Consider the following 14,866-nt stretch of genomic DNA (forward strand, 5'->3'; position numbering starts at 1 on the left):
TTAAAAGAGTGTATAACAAAATTCTTTCTGACTGACAGATTTTGAAAAGCTCAGCCAAATCGGTGTTTTATGTAGTTTGGATTTTTTTTTTTTTTAATATTTTCCTAGTCTTTTTAATTTATATTAAAAATGTCTTCGTCTAGAAATTACTTTGAAGTTGCAGTGTCTCTTTCATCAGAAACTCTTACATTTGATTGTTTGGGTTTTTTTCCAAATGTTCATGATATGTGTACGTCTAATAAAAGGCTTTATAAATATGACTTTACGAAATAGAACTGTTTCGAAATGTTCTCTACTTTCTATGTATTACTGATTAGAAGGTAATTTCTAAGATTACATGCTATTTTTTTGACTTTATGTTTTTGTTGTTCTGCAATGAACTCTGGGAAGTTGCTGAATGGAAACCTTATATATATGACACATAAAGCTCCATATAACCCATTTTGGACCAGAAAGTGTTTCTTAGATTTATGGTGATACTGCCCTCCTCAATAGTTTTGTTGGAATAGTTTTGTCATTCGTACCTAAGCCTGTTGAGAAACCAAGGCTTGCATTAGCTTTAAATAACTTTTCAAATTTCTCTATCTTTTTTCCCCCATAAATTTTTGCAAATGTTTCCTTATTTAAGCCACTTACTTAGTCCCAGTATTTTTATGAAGTTCCGTACCAAATTACCTTATGTTCACTGCGTGATARAAAGTACTCCCTTTTGTTAAGTTTKCTCCTTCTCTTTTGAAATTCCTAATAAAAGTTAAGTATTTTTAGGTTGAAAAAAGGCTAAAAAATAGTAAAAGAAAGAGTCTCTTTGCCAAAGCGTGTGTGTTCACAGCATGTCTTCCCATGGCCCTGAGGAGGGGCGTCAGCAGTGTTGGGTTTATATCTTAAAATCATAATTACTAATTTTGTGTATGTTTCATGTTCAGAAAGCACTTCACATAAAACAGATATTTCAAAATCTTGCACTTTTTTTTTTTTTTTTTAGTGAAAGAAAAATAAAACTGAAAAAGGAAAATTGAAGAAGTTAATTATACCAGAATTCAGCGAAGGTAATACAGTGATCTTAAATACTTTTGGTTTTGTTTCCTTTTTGGTTATACAATAAAACTATTGGCAAGAAACATGAAGCAGTTTAACTTTAAAAAAAAATTTCCTTAAGGCAGCCTACAAATATAATTTTAGAGATGTGTATTAAACTTTTGTTCTCATTACTTTCTAATGGAAGGTCTGCAGTTTGTGTAGCTGTAACTGCATAAAGCTGCAGCTTCACACTGTATGTTTACACCAAGTTTAAGAATTAGCTAAAAAATCAAAACATTATTTTTTCTTTGATTATTCCTAGCAAATATATAAGATATATAATATGCATAAGACATATTTACTAGTATATTCATATTACTAATATATTTGTAGTAGATATATCTACTTGTTAGTGTGCAACTATAATGCAGTGACATTATTTTTCAAATGTAGAATATATCTTCTATTCACAAAAAGGAAAAAAGAAAGAAAAATGGAAAAAGCAATTTTACAGCACTTACTACAGTCATTCAGTAAATTGTACATGCAGTCTGCATACTTATTTCTGATACCAGGATAACTATTCTAGTTTGAGGGCTTGCCTTTACATATTCTCTTCAGTGTCAGCAGAAAGCAGTTATAAAAATATCATTCCTTCTGAATGCTGAGGTGTTGCATCTAAAATGAAAGCAGGTTTAAAAGGGACTTTTCTAGAAAATAAAATAAAATTATTTTAAAATGCAAGAGGTTATGAACATACAAGATTTAATCAATTAAATTAAAAAAGARAAGGGAAGGAAAAGGTAATTCACTAAGGCTCAGCTGCCATTATTGAACCAGAAATACATGTTGAAGTCTGCAAGAAAAAGAAACATTGCCCTGATGAAAAACCTTTGCTATTGACAAACATTTATTCTTTTGAAAGGAGTTTTGCCCAGCTAACAATGGCAGAATTAGGACTATGGTGGGAACTAGGGGAAGGAAGACATTATAATTTTATTCAGATACAGATTTCAGTAGCCTGCTCAAATCAAAAGACACCTTTCTATACTACCTGATTTTAAAATTATACYTCAATCTCATGACTGCATTTTACAAATGCCTTTGCAGTTATATTGTTGCAAGTTATTCTGATGTGTCAGGTGCTGTGCTTAAGGGTGCAGTGTTTATCAATGCTTTCGGTTAGTGTATGAAAGTTATAAAACTGTGTCTGTGTGTCACCTTTCTGAATTACTGGTTCTTGTCCCAAAGGAGCTGGTTTTGGTCTGTTGTGTAGGGTACCCTACATTCAGTGTGGGATAATTTTTATTGGATTGCTTACTGGTCACAAGAAAGATGGGTTTATTGTAGGTGTTAACCCTGAAGTTTTGTGAGATTGCATTCTTATTACTAGGGAATAGCATTGATGATATGGTTAGTGAATAAAATATACAAATTAACTTCTTTGCTTTGATTAGTGGCTATTGTTTAATCAACAAGTTATTATCAAGCGGTATTTAGCTGCGGTTAACATGCAGTTTTCACAATGTTGTATGGGAGCAGCACTCGACCGTGCCTCATTGTCTATCAGATTTAGTGGAATTTTATTTTGAGTTGTAGTACTTGATTTGAGCTCAGACACGAAGGAAAACCTGTATTGTTCACTTCTGTGTCATGTCCAGTTATTGATTTCAGTCCAGCACACCATAGTCAGATGTAARCTGGGAGTTGAGTGCTCATCGGTAAGGCAAAGAGTGCGCAAAAGTGCATTAGAAGATAAAACAATTTTTTTTCCGCTAATCTGTTAAAAAAAGGAAATATTTTCTTCCATTTTCYAAAAGAAACTAGTCACTAAGTCTGGCTTGTTTGCTGCCTCCATCATTTATGCAGTTAGGCTTGGAGGAGCCTTCTTTGCAATAGATGGTAATGTTTTCACTCTTGAATACTCACTCRTTGCATATCACATCGTCTGTTTGTTTGTTTAAAATCTTCTGCACTCCCTGCACAAGGAAAACCCAAAGCAGCGATGCCAACTGGCATAAACCCGTAGATCCGATCTTGTGTTGAAATGCACTGCACAAGCTCGCTTCTATGGGTCTGTGTCAGTGTGGTGATCTGGCAAAGCTTCATGCAGCACCCACTGCAGGGTGTTTGACAACAAGCCCAAATGGGTGTACAAACCCATATACTGATTTTGGAATGCTTCTCCTGTCCATTGCCTTATCTTCCAACTTGATTAAGGGATTTGTTTTTTTATCAGTTGCTTTAAGCACCTTTGGCTTAATATCTTACTAAAATTTAAAAAGAGGGTGTGAGGGAATTGTGGGGTTTCCAAAGAGGCAGCATAGGATATACCATTTCCTGACTTTATTAGATATGCCATTCCATGGTATTACACTCAAAAAGAAAGAAGATATTAATATTTTACTCTTATTGTAAGATAAGACCAAGTACCCATTTCTTTCCAGAAATGTAGGTGGGCTTGCATCATTCCTACCAAATATGTATGTATATATATACGCACACAACACACGTATATATCTTTATACATATGCAAACAGAACAGAAGTTCTACCTCTGCAGTACAAAAATCTATCTGAGAATATGCCTTATGGTCTGAAAAGTGGGGAATAACTGCAGTTGAAAGCCTATCCCCCCCATGGGAAACATGTAGGCCAGTGGCTGCTGTCACATTTCAAAGAAAGGCTGAAGAAATGAAGAAGACTTTATGGTCACCGTCGGAAGCTGTGTGCATCCGGGTTGAGGTAGTAGGTTGTATGGTTTAGAGTTACACCCTGGGAGTTAACTGTACAACCTTCTAGCTTTCCTTGGAGCACACTTGAGCCATCGAGGAATTCATCACCACTTTAATCTGATCAGGGAAAGTATGCAAAAAGGTATTGTTTCATGGCTGTACATAATGATCACTCTGAGGCTTTATTGATGTTGAAATAGTCCTGATGACTTGATTATTTCATTTAAATCCTGTTATGAACAATGCTGACACATTACCTTAATGGACTGTGACGATGTATTGCAGACACTTAAGGAAAGAATGGTGATTATTTTAATTCCATTAACAGGAAAGCTTCAAAAGTTATTTTGGTTTATAAACTCAGGAAAATACCAAGTGTTTAATGTTTTTTTCTTTCTTCAGGGAATAGCTTATTCTATACAGTTGTTTTCTGTTGTTGGTGTTATATAGGCCTACATTATTTTGAAAAGGAAAAGAACAATTTTTTTTTTTTCCCCCTTAAAGTATTTTCCAGAAAATATTACACGCTGCTGCTTGGATAGCAGTGGAAATGTCACAAGTTGACCATGGTCTTCCCTGGATTTATGATATTCTTTGTGCCTGAACAACTCAGTGTAATGAGCACAGATCCAAATGACCTGCTGGCTCRCCCATGTTCCCACCTTCCTGTGATTCATTCACTTAGCCCAGCCCTGCCCTTGGGTCTCAGAACCTGTGCCCTTACACAGCTTGCCAAGCTGAACCCGACCCATGATGGTGTTGTCTTTTTTGATCCCTGGTTCATCTTTCTAACTCAGCAGGACTTGGAGAGCTCACACTCCCTGTGCCAATGGTTTCCAAAGCACTGGGAACTGCCACCAGTGTCAGGTCCAAGCACTGGGTGTCTCCATCCATGTGGGATGGGTGCCATAGAGAAAATTATTTCTCCTCAGTCCTGGTATTCTCTATATGCCTTTTTTTTTTTGCCTTTTTTTTTTCTTTTTACGGAAATACCAGAATGCACCAAAGGAAAAGAAAAACAAACAACAAAACAAAACAAAAAGCAAGTATTTGATCCCAATCCGACTTTGGAGACATAGTTGGGCTTGTAGAGGTTTATGCCCCAAGTTGTGTGACCCCATTTAATTCTGGTTAGCAGCCTTCTTCATCCTATCTGGAAAAAACAAAGATGTGTACATCCCATGAGCAGGTATCCTAACAGAAACAGAAAAAAAGAGTGAGTGTTTCCACTCCTAGAAACAACTGCGGAGAAAGAGAGAAAAGGACTGTGTCTGTTTATTCACCGTGATTTTTTAAGTGAGGGCTACTTCTGGAAATGACCTCAAAATTGAGGCCTCCCCAGTGAGATGGAACACACGTTACTGCCAGAGTCAGAGCATCTGGACYGGACAGTGATGATCATTCCAAAATAGTTGGGAAAAACTGATACTGTCTTTTTCCACATACTTTTCCATAAAAAGTGAAAAGGAGTATTATTTTCAAGAAGAAAAATTTATCATTAAAGACAGTAAGAGTGATAATTTTGTGCAAAGTTATTTAAGTCTGTTGATGAAAAGCAAAAGAGAGGAGCAGCRCCCCTGTGGTACTGTGGTCAGGGGCAGATCCGACTCCTATGGGATGAGGAGAGGATGAAATGTGACTGCTCCCTATGGGGGTGACAGCTCTGTTCTTGGAGCTCCCAAGTTTCCAGCAAACAGTTCTTTCTTCAGGGTATTTGGAAACTCCAGATTTCTGAGTTTACTTTTATTGTAGGTGAACATAATGAGATGTTTGATATTTCCAGTGTTAAGTTGTTTTATGATTTGCATCAGCAGGGAACGTTAAGAATGTTTATTTTAAGTGGGTTTGAAGTTTGATTGTGTTTTGGTTATTGTTTTCTTTCCATGTCTGTTTGTTTATTCACTTGCTCACAGGTCCCTATGTTTGACTCCTATCTCAGCTTAAGGTTTACCTGAACCCTTTCCTAGATTAGGAATCATGGGAGGGGATGAAAATGGATTTAGTTTATCTTTTTAACAGCACTTATTTTCAGTGATTAATGTTTGTGATAGGAAATTGGTAAAGAGGATCTACATGAGAGGTGGATCCACACTGGATTTTAAGCCTGTTTTAAAGTACAGAGAGATGGGACAGAGGAGAGATGAGGTTGAGTGAATCAGAATWACTCCAAGCTAATGGAAATGCTTAAGGGACCAGTGGATAAGTGGGAGGACAGAGGGGAGACCTCCATTAACCAATGAGGCCTAACGGGGACCCCTCACAATCTGATAAAAACTGCAATATCCTCTGTGGATTCAAAAGAACTCTGGTCACCAGGACGTTTTCTTTTGCTATTTTAATTTTTCTCTTTTGTAGTTGAAGTTYACTGGAAAGAAACATTGTAATTGCTGGTTTCTGCCAACAGAGCAACAGGTGTTCAATCCTTTTATATTAATTCTTCAATTAGTTGCAAAATAAGGGGAATTGTTTATACTAAGCTGAACTGAATAGAAATGACTGATGCAGAAAATGTGGGAATGTTTCATCTGTCCTTCAAAGGCATTATAAATTTGTAATTCTATCAGGCCTAGTTTCAGGTTGCTATGCAAATTCTCATGCAGCATCACCACCTTTAATGAATATACATTTTCTCTATTTCTTCCTCTGTTCTTTAATTTAGTTTTTTTTGCCCTGTAACGTGCAATACATTGTTTTGGTAAAAGTTATCAAGTTACGAGCAAAAATGAATGAGACTGTGAGGTAATTTTGAAGCGGATTAGGGTAGGGAATGAAAAACAAAGGGGAAAAAAATCTCTATTAAGAACAGCTGGATGGAGTTAGGTCTTCTGTGTTTTCATTTTAAAGTCATAAAGCATATTGTCTGTTTCAGATGACGTCTGACATATTTTACATTTGCAGTGTGTTTGGAATATTAGTGTACCTCCTACACTCAGCACTACACTGTTGTGATGCTTCTGTAGGAAAAAAATGCACTTTGTGACATGGCTAAATGTGGATGGGTTCCARCCTAGGGCCCATCTGACAGTGTTTGGTCCTGTAAGTAAGCCAGAACGATGTCATTCTTGTGCCTTCACTTTGCTTCTTGCATTTGGAAGAAATCTCYATTAGGATATTTGGGGAAAATATTTGGATCTGCTGCTCCCAGTGGTTCCTTTGGAAGACTGATCTTCAGTGTTTCCCAAGTTTGATCCTAAAGAAAAACTGCAGAAGCACTGACCTGCCCAGCACCCTTTTGCTTGCCACAATTTCCTTGGTAAAGATTAAGTTTGATCCATGGTTAGCCCTGGTTCCCAACAGAGGAATTACAGCATGGCAAAAACCCATTGCAATGCCAGATCCTGCCTGTCTTAGGAGCTAAGTCACTTCATGGAGCTGGGGAGAGTTTGTATTTCCTTCTGCAGGCCAACAATGTCTCTGTCCAGAGGCACATCCAAGGAAAACAGAGGTAAAGGGACATTTCTGAGTTAACAACCAGGATTTGGAAGCACTGACAGAACTTGGGTGTTTTGGGTGCAGCCATTTTGAGACCTTTCCCTGGGCCCAAGCTGCTCTTAATCCAGTTTACCAGAGGAGGTAAAGCAAATTATTAGTAATTTTGTGCTGCTGAAATAGCACAGAGAAGTCAAAAATAAAGGAGCAAATTTCTAGTTCTGTTATTCTACTCAGCAAAAGAAAATGCTGAGTTTCACTTGGTCTCATCCTTTATTTAACTTCCTTGTCTTCAAAACAGTTGAAGTTCTTCGAAGGTTTTTAGGTAAAGAATGTGTCAAAGTATTTAAAAACAATCCCAGAAAAGGTTTTCCTTGCAAATATTTCCTTTAAACATGACAAACAGCCTTTGATAATCTCCAAAACTTGTTTATTGAAARCAAGTTTCTCTCCAGCAAGAGACCTGGGATGGGTTGCTTTAACTGACAAAGTTGGAATAGAAGTGCACTTGAAATTTTTCAGATTTTTTTGGATGTGGTTTCATGCGACATTCATTTATCTATTAGGAGTAGCTTCTGGTATTTTTAATAAAACTAACATTAAATACATCTGKCAGGCCCTGTTTAAATGTGGGTATTGCTCTTATAGCCCAGTTAAATACAAGTTTGAAAAAATAAATGCTCTTGCATTACACAGTAAGAAGAATGAAATTGTTTCAGCTTTGTCCTTTACATAGTAAAAATATTTACATCAGAGTGATCATTTTTGTGGAGTCAAATTTTGCATAAGGCTTCTGGATATTTTGGTTGTATTTCATTGTAAAATATATCATTTATATGATATTTTCAGGGAAATTCTGTTGTTTTTTTTTCCTCCACCTCTTTCATGCCACTTCTAGAAATAGTAAGAGCAAGCCTCACACTGATTAAGTCTTTTCAATAATTCTTGCAAAATCTGAGTAAAAAGTGAAAAATCAGGGCTCTTTTTTTTTCCTAGAATGGCATCCTCATGTTCAAGGATGCCTATCTCCTGTCTCCTTGTCCTTTCTTTTACAAATGTATATGTGATATATGACCTTACAGCAAAATAGGCATGGATGGCTTTGCTCTCTAAGGGCTTTTGAAGGAAAGATCTTCCCCCTAAACACCTATGCTTGAAGGTTTTCTGGATAATGGAGTTGTCTGGCTCGAGTAAGACTGGCACAGATGTGCACCAAGAGCCTCAGTGAAAGGAAACATGCACAGATCAGCAGACTAATCATTTTTCTCAGAGTCACAACAGCCTTGTGTACTGGTTTGCTTTCATGGTTGGGGCAAAAGGGAGTGCTGCACCCTTTTATTTTCTGCCATGTGGTTAACAAACATATATAATGCTTGTATTGTCTTTATTTGAATGTTATGAGTCACCTCAACTAAACTTTATGCCCATGGTTGAGAGTGATTTATCGGGGTTAATCTGCAGTTTATCTGGGAAATGCAGCTCCTCTCCTTTTACTTTTGCTCTCCACCTTCTCCATCAGGACATTTTTCCACTGGTCGTCTTTTGATTTTTCATTTCCTGACATCATGATAATCCTGGCAATGATTGTAGAACATTGCAGACATGCTGGCAACAGGGATGGATTGGGAATGCCCTGATGGCTGGAGAGAAGAATGGGATTGCTGTCATGTTTAAAAGGTTAGCAGAAACCAAAGTTTACTCAGAACAAATTCTCCATGAGTCTTTTCTGTCATGACTCTTCAGCTTGGGAAGGAGAATAAAGATGTTTGCTACTATCACCTTTGAAGGTCTGGTTTGAGACTGAGAGGTTGTGTTTGCTCATACTCTGTGTGACTCATTTTTCAAAGGCCCTGGACAATGAAAGCAGTCTAAGGCTCACTTTTCCCTGACAAACACCCAGACTTGTGGTTATTGCAATATCAAAACAGATTTGCATGTCTGAGAAAAGATGTCAGTCACACAGATCTTTATGTATGTTTGCTGTCAGGGATTTTTGCTTGGCACTACACTGAAATGAACAAAAGAACACAATCCCAAAATCTCCATCTCATCCATTGCAATTTGTTTGCTGAGACAAATTTGTTCATTTCCCATGTTAGGAGGAAATAATCAGTTGGGAACTTGACTGTGATAAATACACTGTTGCTTGAAAGAACTTCACTTTAGACTATGGATAGCACTTGGAGCATGCTAAATCCCCATAAATGGCTGGTTTCTGGGAAAGTTACCCAAGAAAGATGTTCTGTCTGGACTGGAAGTAGATTCCATGGTAGCCTGTGATCAGGAGAGATGGAGACATGGCTTGAAAGTCCCTCTGGTGCTCAAGTGTCCTGGGCTAAGGATCATTGGCTGCTGTTCTCTATCACAGCTTGTCCCATAAATCTTGCATTTTAGGGAACATTTCCATCTCCACCTCTTCAAAAGCCTTAAGTGTACTTAGTTTGCACAATAAAGGGAAGTTATTTAATCTGGTTTTTTTTTTTTTAAGCCCTGATTTGCCTGTGTCAGTTGAACCTTTAATTGGGAGAAGAATTTTGGGGGTGTAGAATTTTTAATAAAATATGGTTGGTACTGTGTTGAATTAAGTTGTTTGAGGGAGGCTGCTGAGGCTGATGCCACTGTGTGAGGACATCTTTGTGAGCTGTGGGCCAGTGTAGCTGTTCATCTCTATGCTGTGTAAAGTCCTTTGCTCCTTTGTCCAAATGTTAACAACTTCTGATCCTTAGGCTCGATTTTTCCAATGGAATGCATTTTACCATATTCCCTTCTGATTCCCTCAGCTCCACTGCCCAAATATATATTTCCAGGTTGTGTATTGTAAAGAACTAAGCTCAGACCACAATTCATGTATTGCACTTGTGTCTCATCACTGCCTGGACAGGAAGGCAGTGCCTGAAAATTCCCAGCCTCTGCTGTTTGAGGCCCACACAAACTTGGAGATGGGACTGCAGGCTGGCAGTTTGGCTACAGCCCTAGAGAGGTTTTTGCTTGAAAAAGTATTTTTGTCTTTAGATGGCATTTACTCAGGGTGCCACTTGTGAAATACACGATTCCTGTGGTGATAAAGGCATTTTTGAGAGTCATTATTATTAAATATTGTAAAGTCTATTGCCCTTCTGAAATGTTTATCTTCTGATACAGGAAGAATTTAGRGGTGTTTTTATCATTATTTAAGTTTTGAATTATAACAGTAACAGAATGACCAAAATTTAAATTCTAGTGATGAGTCTAAAAACCTGAGTGTAACATTTTGAAGCAATACTGGTTTTTTTCCCAAAATATCTTGGGCATTTAGGAGCCTGCATCCTGTTGATTTACAACATCTGGGCAAGTTTTAAAAGAGAAACCTCAGGTGCAAAGGCATTTTTACAGCTTTTTGACCCAATAACAGGATATTARATATATAAAGTGGTTGGATCTGCCTTTATGTTGTGCTTCTGGTTTTGAGACACTTAAACATGGAGTGCCAATACATTCTTAGSCACTTTTATGAGATAATAGTGCCTTAATTCCTCTCCTCTGGCTGTTGTAAAGAAAGGAATATAAACAATGCAGTCAGAGGAAAGAGGTRCAGCTTGCACACCTGATGCTCCCACTGATGCTGCTGCCAGCCATGCAGGTGCTCCAAGGGGACACAGGACTCGTGTTCTCCCCTTGCCTTGCGCTGACGGATGAGTTGTCTGCAGTGGGACAGTGTTGTCCCCAGCCTCCTGTTTTTAGGGGAATGGTGTCAGGGAATGCTGCCAGGCACTCCTTCCTCTGTYCTTAGCTCCCACAGGCGCTGTCCTACGGGGGCACCTGGGAGCCCTTATGCACTCTTGGGGTGGCTGTCACTGCTGCTGCCACCCCRGCACCCCAGCAAGGACAGGGACAGGCAGTGTCATGCCCAAAAGGAAGGAACTGAGCATGGCGTTGAGTCAAGTTGGGGGTTTTTTGGCTAAAAGTGTCCCAGCGTTGGTCTGTGGAAGCAAACAYGCAGTGTGCCTAATGAATGTACTATTTATTAGCTGTGTGAGCTGCTGGAAATACCAAAGAGGATAAGGGCTGTGATTCAAGCTCGGGGCTGGGCCCACACAGCTCCCTAAGCCACGAGCCAAGGACGTGGGAATCCTCACCAAGGGGCGACCCTGGAATCTGGGAGCGAGCGTCCGGCTGCGCTCGTCTCCGGCGAGGGAGGTTTGCGTTTAGGATCCTTCTCATGCGGGAGGARCGGCTGTTGTTTGTTATTGTGTAATTTGATTTGACTCTAATTTAATGACAGTTCTTAGTAGGCAACATGATTTGCAAGGCTGATTTCCATTTTTATTGATTGGGCCTTTAATTTACTTGGACTTGCACTCAGAAGCTTCATCGGAGATTTAATGAAAGTCTGCAAAAACAGCTTGGTAAGGAATTTTTTGATGGAACTTGAACTCAAATGCTTCAATAACAAGTCAGTGAGGTGCAGTGTGAAAATATTTCAAGAAAGAAAATTCTTGGTTAAACTTCACTTTTTAAAATAATGGATTGGCAAATCTGCCTTTCTTAAAATCTGCCTTTCTTGAGGTTTTTTTTCCCCAAACTCTCATACTCAATATCTATTCAAAGGTAAATTAAAGATTTCATTTTTAGAGTTTTCCATAATGGGCTTTTAAAAGGGAGCTCCTGGAGATTATAATAATAAAACTTTTACTGAAAATAACCTATAGCTTCTGGAAATCTATTAATTTATTCATTAACAAGAAATTTACCAGATACAGAACAAATACTATAAAGTAGCTGCAACAGTCACCTAGTTATTTTCAAGCTGCAGGTATTTTTCAAAGCAAAGATTGCAAAGTATAAAAAATAGATTATTTGATTTTGAAGTCTATCAGTAATTTTATAAAAACAAGCATTCTTTCTTTGTAATGTTTAGAAATAATGATCATAAATTTTAGAAATGGATACTCCAAACAGGAGTACTAGGAAGAGGTTAACTAATGATAATTTTTGTTATCTTTTCCAAAATCAAACCTTTGCACTTGAACTAATGGATGAAGAAAGCAGCGAGATACACAGTGTATCTATCTGTRTGGGAGAAAGGAAGGGATAGGGAGGATGAATTATTGTGTGATAAGAAGTGTAAGAGGATGTAAGACAAGGAAGGAAATTGAATCTGCACGTGGAATAACACAGAGGCTACCAGGAATGGAACTGCAGTCATTGTGCATTTGCACTTCGAGGGGCAATGGACATGTAGGCACAGGAGTTCAGGAAGGTGGAAGAAGCAAAGGAACATGAAAAATATGGGGAAAGGACATGAGGATGTTGTAGTTTCATATTGTTGTGCTTTATCTATCTTGGTGCATCTTAATAACTGTGAAATGTTTTTTAAAAGGAAAGATTTGCAGGGAAAGCTTCATATTTGTAAATGAACAGACTAATCCCTCCTGGGGATAAGTTTGTGTATTTCCTGGTCAGTTCCTATTTATTTTATAAGCAGAAAACTCCATTATAATATATAAATTTGGAGGGTAGTCACTCTGAAAAGTGATAGTACACATTTTAGGCACATTGAAACCTTCTCAAAATTAGCCCCCACTCTTGAGAATTAGGAACCCAAAAATTCAAATCTAAAGATAAACTGAAAATCCAGAGTGAGGGCACACAGCTAGCCACATCTCTGGCTAATACTGAGCCAGGCAATGTATCTAATGATGCTGGTTATTTCAATTTAGTCTAAGACAACAAACACTAAATGAGATTATGTTATAACTGCACAGTATCATCATAAGGGARAATAACTCAAGTGTGCTCCCTTCCCTTGGCATCTTCTCAGTATATTCGCGTAAATGAGAAATCTAAAACTCTCAAAAGCCTGAATCAGAAAGAATAAGATAACCCCAGCTTTTATATGAACTGTAATTAATTTGCAGCCTGTTACCACAAAACTTAATTTAGGGAAATTCCTAGTTAGAATCAAGAATGTTAAACATTTGTGTGAATAAGAACAGTATGTGCAGTGGCGCTAGAAGYAGCAATATTTCTGATTCAAACCATGCACAGAAGAGTTGTTGAGGTTACAGAACTTCTTTCCTCTTAAAATTATGAGAGAATGAAGTTATTGACTGCTGATCACTTCCAGACACAGAACGGTGGTCTATTAGTTCCTTTCAGAGTGTAACAGCAGTTCCACATGACACAAATTAATGGAATATCTCATTAATTCCCTAAATGTCACCAAACTGGTCAAGTCATTATAAGTTTCCATCTCCTTGAAGTAAATTTAGCTGCTTCCAATTTTTCAGTTCTATGAAAACATCTGCAGATTATGGAATCTGTTAAAACAGCAGGGTCTACATTGGGAGAAACCAAGATCTTAACCTGAGCTTTTTCTGTGATGCAGATCAGCTCATTCAGTATCCAAAAGGAGCTTGAAGATTTACGTTCAAGCTCRTTTTGAGGAGAATTTGTGCCTCTCTGTTCTACACATGAAGACTAATCTCTCTATCCAACAAAAAGGAAAAAGTGTGAATATTTACTGTATGAGTAATGAAATAATGCTATCATGTTTTTACAATTTTGAGTTTTGCATTACAAGGTTATTTACTTGTTAAGTTAAATCGCTAACCAGTAAAACAGCCTTTTGTTATTGTTATGAAATGGTGATTTGTTCTGTGCCTTAATCTTCTTGTAAGATATCCTCCAAGCTTTTGTTTTAAACAAAAAGTAGCATAACACAAAGTGAAATGAATTATATTCATAGGCAGCTTTGAGAGGGAAAATGAAAATAAATTTAAACAATATTGTCCGTTAAAAGACAATCCTAATTTACCAGATAGTAATTTCTCATTAGAGAGAATTGCAGTAATTTTGCAATGTTTTTAACCTTGCATTAGAGGATTCTACTGACAAGTTTGATCATCATAAGTTGTTTCTCTTCTTTCCATTTGATAGAAATACACTATCCCAGTCAGGCTCCAATTTACTGTTKCTTTCTGTCAGTGGATTTTATATGCTGCTTCTCTAACACAGCTTCCCAAATGTGATGCTCCATTTTTAAGACCTGATAGTAAATCTCTCCCTGAGTAAAGTCTTGAGTGAAGATTTGTTTCAGAACTAGTGCTAAAAACAGAATCYGTGCATAAGAAGTGTTCACTATTGTAAGTCTATATTTCAATTAATATATATGAAATTGGGAAATATGAGAAAGTCAAATTCTCTGAAATGTTTTAAGTACATTGCTTTTATTTATGTAATTTTACACTCACGACTTTTCAAATGTGAGTGGATCCTCAATAATACCTTAAAATAACTTACAAACAAGAACACCTCACTGTAAGRAGAAATAAGTAAAATCCTTACTGAAGTTTGCTAAAATAGTCAAATAAATTCAGTCCCAGTCACTTTTATCAGTAGCGTCCATAGCATGGTACTGGAAATACTGGAAATGTAACAATCTTTGTTAAGTGCAATAGCATTTAAAAACACTTGTTCTAAAAATTGCTGTATGGCTACAGAGCTACAGAGGACTTCAGAAGCTTTAAAGCTTCTTTAAACTTTAAATCTGTGGATTGTAGCAGATGTGTATAAATATATTAGAAAAATACTTAGGAGTGTTCATTACTGAGAACATTCAACTCTAATTGTGTGGAATGTAAGGGAGCAAGAAGGTTTCCTAATATATAGGTGTGGAGGTTTTGTTTGTTTTTTTGGGGTTTTTTT

The 14,866-nt window shown here is 37.3% G+C and overlaps 1 long non-coding RNA gene across 2 annotated transcripts in view; it reads left to right on the forward strand.

Annotated features, from left to right (window-relative positions):
- Positions 1-14,866, forward strand: part of LOC130575012 (uncharacterized) — a 313,637-nt gene that overhangs the window by 183,473 nt on the left and 115,298 nt on the right. For both annotated transcript variants that reach the window (XR_008965511.1, XR_008965510.1), the window contains exon 6: positions 983-1,046. This is a non-coding gene — a long non-coding RNA (uncharacterized LOC130575012). The remainder of the gene's footprint in view (positions 1-982; positions 1,047-14,866) is intronic.

The sequence above is a fragment of the Malurus melanocephalus genome, unplaced genomic scaffold (genome assembly GCF_030028575.1).
Source record: "Malurus melanocephalus ecotype Western Australia unplaced genomic scaffold, MMel_1.1 scaffold_95, whole genome shotgun sequence".
Lineage (NCBI taxonomy): Eukaryota > Metazoa > Chordata > Aves > Passeriformes > Maluridae > Malurus > Malurus melanocephalus.